Source organism: Hydra vulgaris, chromosome 12, assembly GCF_038396675.1.
Source record: "Hydra vulgaris chromosome 12, alternate assembly HydraT2T_AEP".
NCBI lineage: Eukaryota > Metazoa > Cnidaria > Hydrozoa > Anthoathecata > Hydridae > Hydra > Hydra vulgaris.
In genome coordinates this window covers 34278814-34296215 of record NC_088931.1, presented here as the reverse complement: position 1 = coordinate 34296215, position 17402 = coordinate 34278814, and the positions used below count along the sequence as shown (strand labels likewise).

At 25.4% G+C, this 17402-nt stretch overlaps 3 long non-coding RNA genes across 5 annotated transcripts; 2 read left to right on the top strand and 1 right to left on the bottom strand.

Annotated features, from left to right (window-relative positions):
* The first annotated feature begins 23 nt into the window (after positions 1-23).
* LOC136088676 (uncharacterized) lies at positions 24-3601 on the top strand. The gene is made up of 5 exons (XR_010642391.1): positions 24-968; positions 1073-1449; positions 1653-1749; positions 1938-2045; positions 3410-3601. It is a non-coding gene; the product is annotated as an uncharacterized LOC136088676 (long non-coding RNA).
* Positions 3602-5803: 2202 nt separating this feature from the next.
* LOC136088675 (uncharacterized) lies at positions 5804-9305 on the top strand. Of its 2 annotated transcripts, XR_010642389.1 has the most exons (6): positions 5804-6221; positions 6507-6547; positions 6820-6916; positions 7487-7559; positions 8251-8307; positions 9112-9305. It is a non-coding gene; the product is annotated as an uncharacterized LOC136088675 (long non-coding RNA). The 2 variants fall into 2 exon arrangements; XR_010642390.1 differs by lacking the exon at positions 7487-7559 and having other exon boundaries at positions 5807-6221.
* A 1095-nt stretch (positions 9306-10400) lies between these two features.
* Positions 10401-14030, bottom strand: LOC136088674 (uncharacterized). 2 transcript variants are annotated; one of them, XR_010642388.1, is made up of 5 exons: positions 13046-14030; positions 12565-12941; positions 12266-12362; positions 11963-12070; positions 10401-10592 (listed from the first exon to the last, which is right to left on the bottom strand). It is a non-coding gene; the product is annotated as an uncharacterized LOC136088674 (long non-coding RNA). The 2 variants fall into 2 exon arrangements; XR_010642387.1 differs by lacking the exon at positions 13046-14030 and having other exon boundaries at positions 12565-13039.
* Positions 14031-17402: the final 3372 nt, after the last annotated feature.

Here is a 17402-nt window from a genome sequence, read left to right as displayed (position 1 = left end):
AATATATTTTAAATCCTATCATTTCATACCTTGCTTATGTTGATTATTATTTTATTGACATTTCTGTTATGCTATTATCTTTTTTTGTTCTGTTTTAGAAAATTTAGAAAAATAAGTTAAAATTTTGAGCCAACACTGACATTTTAATTGTTGCTAAACGTTAAATTTTGTTATTAGGATTGCAGTTCTTTTATCTGTTTTTTTGTTCTTTATTCAATAAGTATTTGACTTAAATTAAATATGATATATTTTATTACGAGATATATGTCTTTATATATAAATTAATATGAATCTTTTTAGATTTTTTAATGTTATTTTTAAATTTTTTGTTCACGCAATTCAATTTATATATGTTTATAGTTTGCATATTTGTTTATATTATGTTCAAAATTAAAACGTTTTTGATAAATATATGTATGTGGTAATATGTGTTATATAATTGTTTTCTAAATGTATTTTTAAAGTAGTATAAAATGTATCTATTGTGTATATAAATATTATAAGAGGTGTTTATATATGTTTCATAAATTTAAATAAATATATTGTGTTTAATAGTTCGTATATATGTTTATATTATGTTGTTTCCATGTTTTCAAAGTTTAAGTAAAGTCTTTGATTAGAAAAGATCACAATTTGTAAGATTCTTTTACATTCATTTATTCAGTTATAGTAATAGTAAGATTACTGGTAATATGTTTAATGGTAATAGTTAAATTGAAATAGATAGTATTAGGCTCAACGAAGTTATTAATGTAAATGCTTTTGCATTTACATTAATAACTTCGTTGAGCCTACTTGCAGGCAACTTGAAAATAGTAGTCAAATGAAAAAAAATAGATCTAGGCAGGATGAAATTAATAATTGTTGAAATGCTAGAAATGTTGCTCGGCTAGCAGAAAACTTGACAGAATTCAGTGTCAAGCAGTGTTAATGTCTGTTAATTTGGTTTTACTTTAGAACAAAGCAAAGTATGAGTTTAACTATTTATAGTATCAATTAACACTTTTTAATTTAAATAATTTTAATTTTTTTATAATTTTTAACATAGTTATGTTCTTTTTTTCATTTTTAGTTTGTCTTCCCTTTGTCGTACGACGATGTACCAACATGTATTGTTTTCTAAAAGCTAACATGAAATAACAATATTTAACAACTACTACTCTCTTATCATGACATCTTATCTCTATCTGATATTTTGATTTGCGATTCATATATGATGTTTTTCTTTATATTTACTTATCCATTACATTTTTTCATTTCAGATTTATCATATGATGGATTTATGCAATATAAAAGAACAAATATATGTAAATCTTTATGAATTTTTTAAAAACATCTTCTAATAATTAGTCCAGTCAACGTTCAAACTTCAATTTTGCATATGTCATCTTTAAGTAGTTTCTAGGCTTTTCTAAATGTGTTTCTTATTCACATGGTTTTGCAAGCAAGGTATGCAAGCAAATTTGAGCTGAAAATTTTTTTTTTTTAGCCTTTAAGGAGAATTGGTGTTACACTTTTTTAAATTTAATTTGTTTAAATATAGTAGTTTTTTACAAATAAATGTTTGTTTGTTCTTTGTTTTTTTACTTATTTGTTTTCAGATTCTTAAGAACTTGGCAACTTATCTAAGTAAGTTTTTTTTTTCTTTTTAGTGCAATTGGAAAGAGCTGAAAGTTATTTTTTAGAGCAATTGAAAAGAACTGAAGTGTTTTTTAGTTACTTCACACGGTATAACTGATCCTGATTTGAGTAAGTTTACTATTTTGTTTTATTTTATATTGGATTTATTTGATATATGTTATATTTGATATATATTTTATGTATTTAACATGGAAAACTGACTGTAATTTGTTGACACAAAAGTTTATAAACATAAATCTGCCTATATTTCAGTATATTTTATATTTCTCTGTATCTTTATAAATATTCTTTCTTAGAAAAAATAACAGACTGGAAAAAATAAATAAATTCGTTGAAAGTAGTTGAAAAAAATGATGATGTATTTCCATATTTCACTGTGTAAAGTGTAATACCACTTTTTAAAGGTATGTGAATAGATATATATAGGGTTGCCAGATGTCCCGATTTTACGAAGGAGAACTAAGTAAAAAAAATATTTTTACATATTTGGCGCAGAATTCTCCTTCGTAAAATCGGGACATCTGGCAACCCTAGACATATAGGGGAACATGGGGCAAGATGACAACTGTTTCGAAAAACGCCTGTATCTTAGTCTCTCCCAAAAATTAAAACTTACCTTTAGCTGGTGATGTAGCGATGTAATAAATCAAGTCAAACAAGGATAAAAAGTTTTTTTCTCAATGTCGGAAAAACTTTTTTAATACTTAGCTTTCGTCACAAAAATAATATTTAAAAAGAAACTGTTGATAAATCTAGTAAAATTAATCTACTTCCCTTTCAGCTAAAGTCAACTGTTATATTTAGTTTTGCTTAAGAGATAACTGTAGGTCGTCATCTTGTTCCATTCGTCATCTTGCCCCATTTGTCATTTTGCCCCATTCGTCATTTTACCCCATGTTCCCCTATATATATATATATATATATATATATATATATATATATATATATATATATATATATATATATATATATATATATATATATATATATATATATTTAAATAATTAATTTAGAGTAAAATATATTGATTGACATTGCTTCATTTTTTTATACAAGATTGTGCATTTATTATTTTTGTGCATTAAGGTAAAAATAATTTTGTGCATTTTAGTCTAGATTCTTTTTTAATTAAAAATCATTGATGTAAATTAATGTTGTTTAATATTTTTAATAAACGACTAATGTATGTAAATATATAAAAAGATATGGATTTCAATAAATCTTTAGTTTAAATAAAGTCTTTGATTAGAAAAGATCACAATTTGTAAGATTCTTTTACGTTCATTTATTCAGTTGCAGCAATAGTAAGATTACTGGTAATATGTTTAATGATAATAGTTAAATTGAAATAGATAGCATTAGGCTCAACGAAGTTATTAATGTAAATGCTTATAGGCAACTTGAAAATAGTAGTCAAATGAAAAAAATAGATCATTTCTAAGAAATATTTTACGATTTGCTTGCTATTTTATGGTATAATTGTTTAAATTGTTTAACTATAATTGTCCCTCGATTGTTCAAATATTGTAATAAATAAAATCTTTTCAGTCCAAGTATTTAAGTTAATAAAATATTTTATTAAGTTGTGGTATTATTTGCCAGTGTTACTACATTGTATTGTCTAGCCTTTTTATAATCTTTTTTAATTATACTGTAGTTACAGAATATATACTTTCTGTTATTATTATCCTAATTCTACTAACAATAAAATGCAAATAGTACTTTTGTAATTAAAAATTGTAATTTTTTTTTTAATTTCATTTTTTAGGTATTTGCAGGCTTTACTTGACTTTCCGTTTCTGGTACCTGTGTTGTGACAGATTTTAAAAAGAACTCAACTGATGTTAATGCGGTCTTCGTCGTTAACTATAAGCAATGACGTTGCTGATAGGGAGTCAAAGTTAAAATATTTATAGATAAATTTGTATTAAATTTTTTAGATAATATATCAAGTTATTAATGTGTTTTTATTGTTATTAATGATTTAATAACTCCTAACCCGTATTACGGGTTGCTTACTGCTAGTCATTATCATTATGTTATGAATTCATATTAGTTAATAAAATTGTATTGAATATTTTCTGGTTATCGTGTTTTATACGTGTTCAAATGTGAGTTTGATACTCAATAGGCGTCGTATTGTATACCTGTCTTTATACGCATCTGATGTCTATTTTTAATGCGCGTTTGACACGATAAAATGGCTAACAAATATTCGTAAATAATGCGTATTCTGGAAAGTTTTAAATGCGCATGTAATACCAGGGAAATATCGTATTGAATATTCTCTGGTTATCGTGTTTTATACGTGTTTACAAGAGTTTCAAATGCGAGTTTGATACTCAGTAGGCGTCGTATTGTATACCCGTCTTTATACGCATCTAATGCGTATTTCTAATGCGTATTCGACACGATAAAATGGCTAACATACATACCACATCGATACGTATTTAAAAGAGTTTCTAATGCGCATTCATAACTAAATTTGCCGACTGGGTAATTACACACGTATTTGCGTATTTCATTCTTCCCGAATGTCCGTGTAGAATGAAATAAATTTTTTTTAATAAAACAAAGTTTCATAAAAATTTAAAAACAAATTATTAAATTTTTATAATTTTTATACAGCTCAATATTCTCCACAACTTAAAAAAAAAATTAAAAATCTTTTTTCCGTAAAAAATAAATAATTAAAATCCTTGACTATTAATAATTATTATAAATAAATAATTAAAATCCATTTGACCCCACTTTACTCTAAAAGTTGAGTTTAAACAAAATAAGTTTTACTTTAGACTGTCCATTATTTACGTCAACAAAATAGGGGAAGGGGGTCTGGAAATTTTTGACAATTTTTGGCAAGGGGGAGGGGGGAGGTTAAGAAAAGTTGACGTCAACAACTTTACTTTTTTAAATAAATTTAGTTATTTCGTTACCAGTCATGCATAACTACTTAGTTACTAGTCATGCCTACTGGCCGAGAAAAAAGATACCAAAACAAGACTATTACATATCAGGATCAAACGGCCTGCCACTTGCAATTAAAGTTGCTCATTTAGAGAGAGATCTTGGAGTTCTTTTCTCAAATGATCTTAAATGTAATGCTCAAGTTTTAGCAGCTGCGGTGAACGCTAACCGCTCCTTAGAAAGGCTAAAAAAAACTTTTGCGCAGCCGTACCCAGTCGGCATATCTAGTATTGTAAATACTCGGAGTATTGATCACGTATAACATACCGCCGTTGATACCAGAAAAATACGCTTCTAGTTTTAAGTTTCGAATTCGAGTTCAATACCACTTATTTATCAAAAATACGTATTATTTAATATTTGATCAAAATCGGATACGATATCGTACCCGATCTCGATCAAATATCAACATATAGCGGAAAAACGAAAATCTTTGCTTTAAAGCGCATGCTTAAACTGAAATTGTGAAAGCAAAATTTAAATAAAAAAGTTTTCATTTGAGAAATTTAGTAAAAAGTTTGTCTGGAATGAAAAGGAATAGTCAGGAATACATGAAAAGTTGTATGAAGAGATATTGTTCTGCTAAAGCAGTATCGCATATCTCTAATACAGTTACAGTACCTTTTTGTACAAAAAAAGTTATTAAAACTTTATCATAAAAATATTTATTACTACTTTTAAATTTATTTTGTTTTATTCTTATTTTTTATTATATTCTTATTTTCTTATTATCTTTATTTTATTTATTAAGTCCTTAATCAATATAATTCAAATATATTATAAATCCTATCATTTCATACCTTGCTTATTTTATTATGTTGATAATTATTTTATTAACATTTCTGCTATGCTGTTACCTTTTTTTCGTACTGTTTTGAAAAATTTAGAAAAATAAATTAAAATTTCGAGCCAACACTGACATTTTATTGTTGCTAAACGTTAAATTTTGTTATAAGGATTGCAGTTCTTCTATCTGTTTTTTGCTCTTTATTCAATAAGTATTTGATTTAAATTAAATATAATTATAATTTGATATTTTATTACGAGATATATGTTTATATATATATATATATATATATATATATATATATATATATATATATATATATATATATATATATATATATATATATATATTCATATATATGAATATATATATATATATATATATTCATATATATGAATATATATATGAATCTTTTTAGATTTTTTCATGTTATTTTTAAATTTTTTGTTCGCGCAATTCAAGTTATATATGTTTATAGTTTGCATATATGTTTATATTATGTTCAAAGTTAAAAAGTTTTTGATAAATATATGTATGTGGTAATATGTGTTATGTAATTGTTTTATAAATGTGTCATTAAAATAGTATAAAATGTATCTATTGTGTATATAAATATTATATGAGGTGTTTGTATATGTTATATAAAGTTGAATAAATATATTGTGTTTTATAGTTATTATGTATGTTTATGTTATGTTGTTTCCATGTTTTCAAAGTGTGCGACTTGGCAAACATGTTGAGCAAGATTTTGCGTAAAGTTGTTATTTATGTTACTAATGCTGTTACATTTGGCTTACCTTAATATTGGTGTCTATTGTTAAAAGTTGTAAGTGGTTTTATTATTGAAACTCACTGCTTTTAATCATTCACTAAAAGCCACTCAAGAAAAATCATTTTGCCGTATATACATTTTGTTTATATCTCAATTTGAATTTTTAGAACCATGAAGTACAAACATGATTTGTTTTCTAAAAGCTAACATGAAATAACAATATTTAACAACTACTACTCTCTTATCATGACATCTTATCTCTATCAGATATATTGATTTTCGATTCATATTTGATTTTTTTCTTTGTATTTACTTATCAATTACATTTTTTCATTTCAGATTTATCATATCATGGATTTATGCGATATAAAAGAACAAATGTATGTAAATTTTTATGAATTTTTTCTAGGCTTTTCTAAATGTGTTTCTTATTCACATTTTATTTTACAAGCAAGGTCTGCAAGCAAATTTGAGCTGAAAATTTTTTTTAGCTTTTAAGGAGAATTGGCGTTGTTCTTTGTTTTATTTAATTTGTTTAAATCTAGTAGTTCTAAAAAGTAAATGTTTGTTTGTTCTTGGTTTTTTACTTATCTGTTTTCAGATTCTTATAAACTAGGCAACTCAGCTAAGCAAGTTTTGTTTTATTTTTTAGTGCTATTGGAAAGAGCTGAAAGTTATTTTTTAGAGCAATTGAAAAGAACTGAAGTGTTTTTTAGTTACTTCACACAGTGTAACTGATACTGGTTTGAGTAAGTTTACTATTTTGTTTTATTTATATTGGATTTATTTTATATTTGATATATATTATATTAGATATATATTTTGTGTATTTAACATGAAAAGCTGACTGTAATTTGTTGACACGAAAGTTTATAAACTTAAATCTGCCTATATTTCAGTATATATATATATATATATATATATATATATATATATATATATATATATATATATATATATATATATATATATATATATATATATATATATATATATAGGAATTGTGTTAATATTTCCAGTAAGAGTGCTCAATACAGCGTGTTATATAATTAGTAGAGCAAATAATATAGTATATAATAATTATTTAGTTTTCACTATATATATATATATATATATGTATATATATATGTATATATATATGTATATATATATATGTATATATATGTATATATATATATATGTATATATATATATATATGTATATATATATATATATATGTATATATATATATATTTATATATATATATATATATATATATATATATATATATATATATATATATATATATATATATATATATATATATAATTACTTTAGAGTAAAATATACTGACTGACATTGCTTCAATATTTTATACAAGATTGTGCATTTATTATTTATGTTCATTAAGGTAAAAATAATTTTGTGCATTGTAGATTCTTTGTTAATTAAAAATAATTGATGTAAATAAATATTGTTTAATATTTTTGATAAACAACTTAGTATGTAAACATATAAAAAGATATGGATTTCAATAAATGTTAAGTTTAAATAGTCTTTTATTAGAAAAAATCACAATTTGTAAGATTCTTTTACGTTCATTTATTCAATTGTAACAATAGTAAGATTACTGGTAATATGATAACAGTGAAATTGAAATAGATAGTATTAGGCTCAACAAAGTTATTAATGTAAAATGCTAATAGGCAACTTTAAAATAGTTGTCAAATGAAAAAAAGAGATCTAGGCAGGATGAAATTAATCGTTGTTGAAATGTAAGAAATGTAACTCGGTGTGCAGAAAACTTACTTGACAGAATTCAGTGTCAAGCAGTGTTAATGTCTGTTAATTTGATTTTACTTTAGACACTTCAGAACAAAGCAAAGTATGAGTTTAACTATATATAGTAACAATTAACACTTTTAAATCTAAATAATTTTTTTTTTTTTATAGTTTCTATCATAATTGTGTTCTTTTTTTCATTTTTTTTTTTTAGTTTGTCTATCCTTTGTCATCTTTTGATTAGTTAGCTAGCTGTTGAAACACGGTTTTAATTTTTGTAAATTTAGTATGATATGAAATTAACTCTATTAATCATTTAGAGTTAGAGAGAAGCTGGAGCTTAATTAAGAAATGCTGGACATTAGCTTTTAATCAAGGTAAAAATAATTTTGTTTACTGGTAACATAATAAAACCAGTTACTAGTATTTATTCCGTGCTTTTTTACATTTGTTAACATGCTGCTTTGGAAACACTTTCTTTCTCTCTCTCTCTAAAATGAGTGGGAGATTTAATAAAACTTATGTAATTACTGAGCTCTTATGTATTTCTTAATACCACAAATGATAATGACCATTTATAAGAAATATTTTACCAGTTGCTTGCTATTTTATGGTATAGTTGCTCAAATTGTTTAACTATAATTGTCCCTTGATTTTTCAAATATTGTAATAAATAAAATCTTTTTAGTCCAAGTATTTAAGTTGATAAAATATCTTATTAAGTTGTGGTGTTATTTACCAGCGTTACTATAGTAACGATGCATACATTGTGTTGTCTAGCCTTTTTATAATCTTTTTTAATTATTCTGTAGACAGAATATATGAACCTGTCATTTCGAAAAGGACATAAGTCCACAACTTTTAGCAGTTAGTTTATATGTTTGAATTAAAAATTTCTGTATGATTTGTGTTTTTTTTATAAAAAATAAAAAATACATAAATTATATACGTTCTTTATTTATCTACTTCTATGTTTAATTTCTTTAGCAAACTAGACATAATTTTAATAAAAATCATATTTTTGTTGATTTTGAAAAGTTTTAGTAAATGGACTTGTGCCCTTTTCGAAATGACAGGTTCATATATTTTCTGTTATTATTATCCTAATTCTACTAACAATAAAATGCAAATAGTTCTTTTGTAATTAAAAATTGTAATTTTTTTTCATGTCCTTTTTTTAGGTATTTGCAGGCTTTCCTTGACTTTCCTTTTCTGGTACTTGTGTTGTGACAGATTTTAAAAAGAATTCAACTGATGTTAATGCGGTCTTTATGTCGTTACCTATAAGCAATGACGTTGCTGATACGGAGTCAAAGTTAAAATATTTATAGATAAATTTGTATTTAATATTTTAGATAATATATCAAGTTATTAATGTGTTTTTATTGTTATCAATGATTTAATAACTCGTAACCCGTATTACGGATTGCTTACTGCTAGTCATTATCATTATGTTATGAATTCATATTAGTTAATAAAATTGTATTGAATATTCTCTGGTTATCGTGTTTTATACGTGTTTAAATGCGAGTCTGATACTCAGTAGGCGTCGTATTGTATACCTGTCTTTATACGCATCTGATGTCTATTTTTAATGCGCGTTTGACACGATAAAATGGCTAACAAATATTCGTAAATAATGCGTATTCTGAAAAGTTTTAAATGCGCATGTAATACCAGGAAAATATCGTATTGAATATTCTCTGGTTATCGTATTTTATACGTGTTTACAAGAGTTTCAAATGCGAGTCTGATACCCTGTAGGCGTCGTAATGTATACCTGTCTTTATACGCATCTAATGCGTATTTTTAATGCGTGTTCGATACGATAAAATGGCTAACATACATACCACATCGATACGTATTTAAACGAGTTTCTAATGCGCATTTACAACTAAATTTGCCGACTGGGTAGTTTTTTAGTATGGAAATACCCAGTCGGCAAATTTAGTTATAAATGCGCATTAGAAACTCTTTTAAATACGTATCGATGTGGTATGTATGTTAGCCATTTTATCGTGTCGAATACGCATTAGAAATACGCATTAGATGCGTATAAAGACGGGTATACAATACGACGCCTACTGAGTATCAAACTCGCATTTGAAACTCTTGTAAACACGTATAAAACACGATAACCAGAGAATATTCAATACGATATTTCCCTGGTATTACATGCGCATTTAAAACTTTCCAGAATACGCATTATTTACGAATATTTGTTAGCCATTTTATCGTGTCAAACGCGCATTAAAAATAGACATCAGATGCGTATAAAGACAGGTATACAATACGACGCCTATTGAGTATCAAACTCACATTTAAACACGTATAAAACACGATAACCAGAAAATATTCAATACAATTTTATTAACTAATATGAATTCATAACATAATGATAATGACTAGCAGTAAGCAACCCGTAATACGGGTTATGAGTTATTAAATCTTTAATAACAATAAAAACACATTAATAACTTGATATATTATCTAAAAAATTTAATACAAATTTATCTATAAATATTTTAACTTTGACTCCCTATCAGCAACGTCATTGCTTATAGTTAACGACGAAGACCGCATTAACATCAGTTGAGTTCTTTTTAAAATCTGTCACAACACAGGTACCAGAAACGGAAAGTCAAGTAAAGCCTGCAAATACCTAAAAAATGAAATTAAAAATAAAATTAAAAAAAAAATTACAATTTCTAATTACAAAAGTACTATTTGCATTTTATTGTTAGTAGAATTAGGATAATAATAACAGAAAGTATATATTCTGTAACTACAGTATAATTAAAAAAGATTATAAAAAGGCTAGACAATACAATGTAGTAACACTGGCAAATAATACCACAACTTAATAAAATATTTTATTAACTTAAATACTTGGACTGAAAAGATTTTATTTATTACAATATTTGAACAATCGAGGGACAATTATAGTTAAACAATTTAAACAATTATACCATAAAATAGCAAGCAAATCGTAAAATATTTCTTAGAAATGATCTATTTTTTTCATTTGACTACTATTTTCAAGTTGCCTATAAGCATTTACATTAATAACTTCGTTGAGCCTAATACTATCTATTTCAATTTAACTATTATCATTAAACATATTACCAGTAATCTTACTATTGCTGCAACTGAATAAATGAACGTAAAAGAATCTTACAAATTGTGATCTTTTCTAATCAAAGACTTTATTTAAACTAAAGATTTATTGAAATCCATATCTTTTTATATGTTTACATACATTAGTCGTTTATTAAAAATATTAAACAACATTAATTTACATCAATGATTTTTAATTAAAAAAGAATCTAGACTAAAATGCACAAAATTATTTTTACCTTAATGCACAAAAATAATAAATGCACAATCTTGTATAAAAAAATGAAGCAATGTCAATCAATATATTTTACTCTAAATTAATTATTTAAATATATATATATATATATATATATATATATATATATATATATATATATATATATATATATATATATATATATATATATATATATATAGGGGAACATGGGGTAAAATGACGAATGGGGCAAAATGACAAATGGGGCAAGATGACGAATGGAACAAGATGACGACCTACAGTTATCTCTTAAGCAAAACTAAATATAACAGTTGACTTTAGCTGAAAGGGAAGTAGATTTATTTTACTAGATTTATCAATGGTTTCTTTTTAAATATTATTTTTGTGACGAAAGCTAAGTATTAAAAAAGTTTTTCCGACATTGAGAAAAAAACTTTTTATCCTTGTTTGACTTGATTTATTACATCGCTACATCACCAGCTAAAGGTAAGTTTTAATTTTTGGGAGAGACTAAGATACAGGCGTTTTTCGAAACAGTTGTCATCTTGCCCCATGTTCCCCTATATGTCTAGGGTTGCCAGATGTCCCGATTTTACAAAGGAGAATTCTGCGCCAAATATGTAAAAATATTTTTTTTACTTAGTTCTCCTTCGTAAAATCGGGACATCTGGCAACCCTATATATATCTATTCACATACCTTTAAAAAGTGGTATTACACTTTACACAAAGAAATATGGAAATACATCATCATTTTTTTCAACTACTTTCAACGAATTTATTTATTTTTTCCAGTCTGTTATTTTTTCTAAGAAAGAATATTTATAAAGATACAGAGAAATATAAAATATACTGAAATATAGGCAGATTTATGTTTATAAACTTTTGTGTCAACAAATTACAGTCAGTTTTCCATGTTAAATACATAAAATATATATCAAATATAACATATATCAAATATCAAATAAATCCAATATAAAATAAAACAAAATAGTAAACTTACTCAAATCAGGATCAGTTATACCGTGTGAAGTAACTAAAAAACACTTCAGTTCTTTTCAATTGCTCTAAAAAATAACTTTCAGCTCTTTCCAATTGCACTAAAAAGAAAAAAAAAACTTACTTAGATAAGTTGCCAAGTTCTTAAGAATCTGAAAACAAATAAGTAAAAAAACAAAGAACAAACAAACATTTATTTGTAAAAAACTACTATATTTAAACAAATTAAATTTAAAAAAGTGTAACATCAATTCTCCTTAAAGGCTAAAAAAAAAAATTTTCAGCTCAAATTTGCTTGCATACCTTGCTTGCAAAACCATGTGAATAAGAAACACATTTAGAAAAGCCTAGAAACTACTTAAAGATGACATATGCAAAATTGAAGTTTGAACGTTGACTGGACTAATTATTAGAAGATGTTTTTAAAAAATTCATAAAGATTTACATATATTCGTTCTTTTATATTGCATAAATCCATCATATGATAAATCTGAAATGAAAAAATGTAATGGATAAGTAAATATAAAGAAAAACATCATATATGAATCGCAAATCAAAATATCAGATAGAGATAAGATGTCATGATAAGAGAGTAGTAGTTGTTAAATATTGTTATTTCATGTTAGCTTTTAGAAAACAATTCATGTTGGTACATCGTCGTACGACAAAGGGAAGACAAACTAAAAATGAAAAAAAGAACATAACTATGTTAAAAATTATAAAAAAATTAAAATTATTTAAATTTAAAAGTGTTAATTGATACTATAAATAGTTAAACTCATACTTTGCTTTGTTCTAAAGTAAACCCAAATTAACAGACATTAACACTGCTTGACACTGAATTCTGTCAAGTTTTCTGCTAGCCGAGCAACATTTCTAGCATTTCAACAATTATTAATTTCATCCTGCCTAGATCTATTTTTTTTCATTTGACTACTATTTTCAAGTTGCCTGCAAGTAGGCTCAACGAAGTTATTAATGTAAATGCAAAAGCATTTACATTAATAACTTCGTTGAGCCTAATACTATCTATTTCAATTTAACTATTACCATTAAACATATTACCAGTAATCTTACTATTACTATAACTGAATAAATGAATGTAAAAGAATCTTACAAATTGTGATCTTTTCTAATCAAAGACTTTACTTAAACTTTGAAAACATGGAAACAACATAATATAAACATATATACGAACTATTAAACACAATATATTTATTTAAATTTATGAAACATATATAAACACCTCTTATAATATTTATATACACAATAGATACATTTTATACTACTTTAAAAATACATTTAGAAAACAATTATATAACACATATTACCACATACATATATTTATCAAAAACGTTTTAATTTTGAACATAATATAAACAAATATGCAAACTATAAACATATATAAATTGAATTGCGTGAACAAAAAATTTAAAAATAACATTAAAAAATCTAAAAAGATTCATATTAATTTATATATAAAGACATATATCTCGTAATAAAATATATCATATTTAATTTAAGTCAAATACTTATTGAATAAAGAACAAAAAAACAGATAAAAGAACTGCAATCCTAATAACAAAATTTAACGTTTAGCAACAATTAAAATGTCAGTGTTGGCTCAAAATTTTAACTTATTTTTCTAAATTTTCTAAAACAGAACAAAAAAAGATAATAGCATAACAGAAATGTCAATAAAATAATAATCAACATAAGCAAGGTATGAAATGATAGGATTTAAAATATATTTGAACTATATTAATTTAGGACTTCATTAAACTAAATTAATAAATTTAAAAGTAGTAATAAATATTTTCATGATAAAGTTTTAGTAACTCTTTTAGTGCAATAAAGCACTGTAACTGTACTAGAGATAATTTACTAAATTTCTCGAGAGAGACCTTTTTAATTTAGATTTTGTTTTCGCAATTTCAGATTAAGCATGCGCTTTAAAAGCAAAGATTTTCGTTTTTCCATTTTTTGTTAATATTTGATCAAAATTGGGTTCGATATCATATCCAATTTTGATCAAATATTATAAATACGTATTTTTGATAAATAAGTGGTATTGAACTCGAGTTCGAAACTTAAAACTAAATGCGCATTTTTCTGGTATCAATGGCGGTATGTTATACGTGATCAATACTCCGAGTATTTACAATACTAGTTATGCCGACTGGGTAAGTTTACGCCACGTATGTTTTTATCCAAGCATTGTCACCTTACCAACGGGCAGACACAGAAACGCTAGAAAAAGGTTCAAAACCGTGCTACAAAAACCATTTTTGAGATTAAGAATCCCACCGCCAAGCAGCGAAGAGTCATGTTAGGTCTTACGACACTTAAAGAAAGTAGAATAAGAGGTGATTTAATTCTGATGCTCAAGTTCATGCGTGAATTTGATGAAATAAACTTTCACGTTTTATTCAATTGTCCCTCGTCGTCAAAATATATTATGCATGGTCATAATCAAAGACTTGCACAGCAAAGAGTACTCAACTGCATGTTAAGAGAGAAATTCTTCACGAACCGTGTTGTGTTGCAGTGGAATACCCTGCCGAAAATAGTAATTGACATTTTCAAAAATCGACTAGATGAATATTTAAATTAGTTAAAAGAGAACTTTTAAACGATAACTGGAAATAAACTCTCTCCGCATATGTTTTCAGTATTCTATTATGTTCTTAAAGCATGGTACTTGTGTCACAGATGTGCATAAGTATCTTAAGGCTGTTAGTATTGAGGTACCTGATGCAGCACATCTTTTTAGGTAATTTAAACATAGAGAACATTCATGATTTTTCAAAATTCTATAAATTTATTACGGATTGTTGTAAATATTTAAAGTTATTGACCACTAAAATAAACTAAACTAAATTTAAAAAAAAGAAAAAAGAAATTTCATAACTTTCAAATTAATTATATATATATTTTTTAAGTTTGCAATTATTAATCGTAATATAACAACTTAAAAATATAAACTTGTTTTGTTAAAAAAGATATTGAAAATCTTATAACTTTTACTCCTATTCACTTTTTGTTCAGAGCAAGTCTTTTTAATTTTAAATGGTTATATATATTTAAAAAATGTTTATAAGTTAAAAGTTGAATTAAGTTTTTTTTTCTAAGCATTTTACTTTTAAACACTTTTTCTTGAAGTTGAAAACTACTACTACAATTGCAATTTTAAAATGTTTAAATTTTTTTTCATGTTTTTTTTATTTTACATAAATAAAAAGAGGGGGGGGGGGGTTTAAATTAATTGTTGACGTAATTTTATAGGGGATCTCTAAAAGTTTGACGTTGTTGACAAGGGGGAGGCGGGGAGGTAAAAATTGCCAAAAAAATGTTGACGTAATTAATGGACAACCCCTAAGTGTAAAATTTGCTTTTGCTTCATTTTGCTTGAAAATACTTTGTTATTCATCATGTAGTTTAATTTTAAATACCGAATAAAATGAAAAATATTGCAACAAGCAGTTACAAACTAGTTTTAAATCATAATTAATAAACTTCTATAGAAATATCCCATTTGGTCATACAAAGTTACCTTTTATTAGGGATGTTCTTGCGCTTGCCTTTAATGAAGTCCACAATAAATTATGTTTCTGGAAATTTTCATTAAATAAGATTACTGCTCAGTAGTCGTAGAATCAGTTCGTAAATATGCATCAAAGAATGTTGTATCATTCATACAAATACAGTTTTTCAAAATTTAACTTTATTTCTTTAATAGAAAAGAGGAAAGTATTATGAGTTTGGAGAAAGATACGAAGATGGAATAACTGATAAGTATTAATCAAGTTTTTGGAGTTGATAAAACAATTACAAATAACATTGAACTTAAGCATATTGCAATCGGCTTCGGAAATACCGTCAATTTCAACAATTCCTCGTGGTAATAAACTTAAATATTCAAACTATTTGAGAAAATGGTTTGAATATTTAAGTTTATTACCATATGTATAAGCAATACATATATATGTAAACTCATTGATTATATGCGTATAAATGCAGGTAAATATATAGGTATATACATAATATTTGTCGCTCATATAAAATAATACATAAGCCAGTCAAAATTGATTATACAAAGTAAATTAAACATTATTATGTTTAATTTACTTTGTATAATCAATTTAATTATTATGAACTTTTTATTCATTTTTTATTTTAGAAGCATTATGACACATCAGAAAGCAACAGTCATTAAAGGTGGTTGGCATCTCAATTGTTCCAAGCATTTAAAAATGTTGTGACAAATACTTCAAGTCAAATCCTTCTTAAGAGGCGGATTAAAAAGCTTAACTAGCACCATACTGGGTTAAGTGCAATCTGTTTTATTCAGTAGCAGTTCTATAAAAGTGTTTGCAGTATTAGAAAAAAGAGCTATTTCAGTATTGTTTTCTATAAAAATGGAAGATTTAATCCTTTTAAGCTAAGAGCACTTACATTTAAATATGAAACTTGAGATAAAGTTTCATATTTCTGTCTAGGTTGTGTAAAACCTTGGGAAGCAAATAAACATGCCGGTGTTAATTGGTTTAAAGCTTTTTAAACCTTCATCCAGAACTTTTTATAAAAAAACCAGAGATAACATCAATGGCTTAAATGTCTGCATTCAATAAACATAATGTGGATCTACTTTAAAATAATTTATCTTTTGACCAAATACAAGTTTTCACCAAATAATTTGTGGAATTTTAATGAAATTGACATCACTACTATGTCAAACGCAAAAACATGCTTTGGCTAGAGGAGGAAAGCGTCAAGTTCTGTTATTAGTGCCATACGTAGTATTTATTTTAAAATGTTATTTATTTAGATAGTATTTTATTAACAACGTTTAACGCAGTAAATGCAAGACTAAGTATGGTTTTCATTGCGTAGAAAAGTTAAAAATTGCTTTATACCGTATCAGCTGTGCTTTGTGTAAATTTACTGATAAAGACTTCACCCCAAACAATTTCGATCTAGAAAATCATCACTGCACGTTACTTACAAATAAAAAGAAAGAACAACATTTTAAGAGTATATATAATACTCTTAGAATGATTAAACCAATAAAATTTTGGATGAAGCATATTCTTCAATACGTGCAACAAAACAAAACCAAAGAGTAAGTAATGAATTAAAAA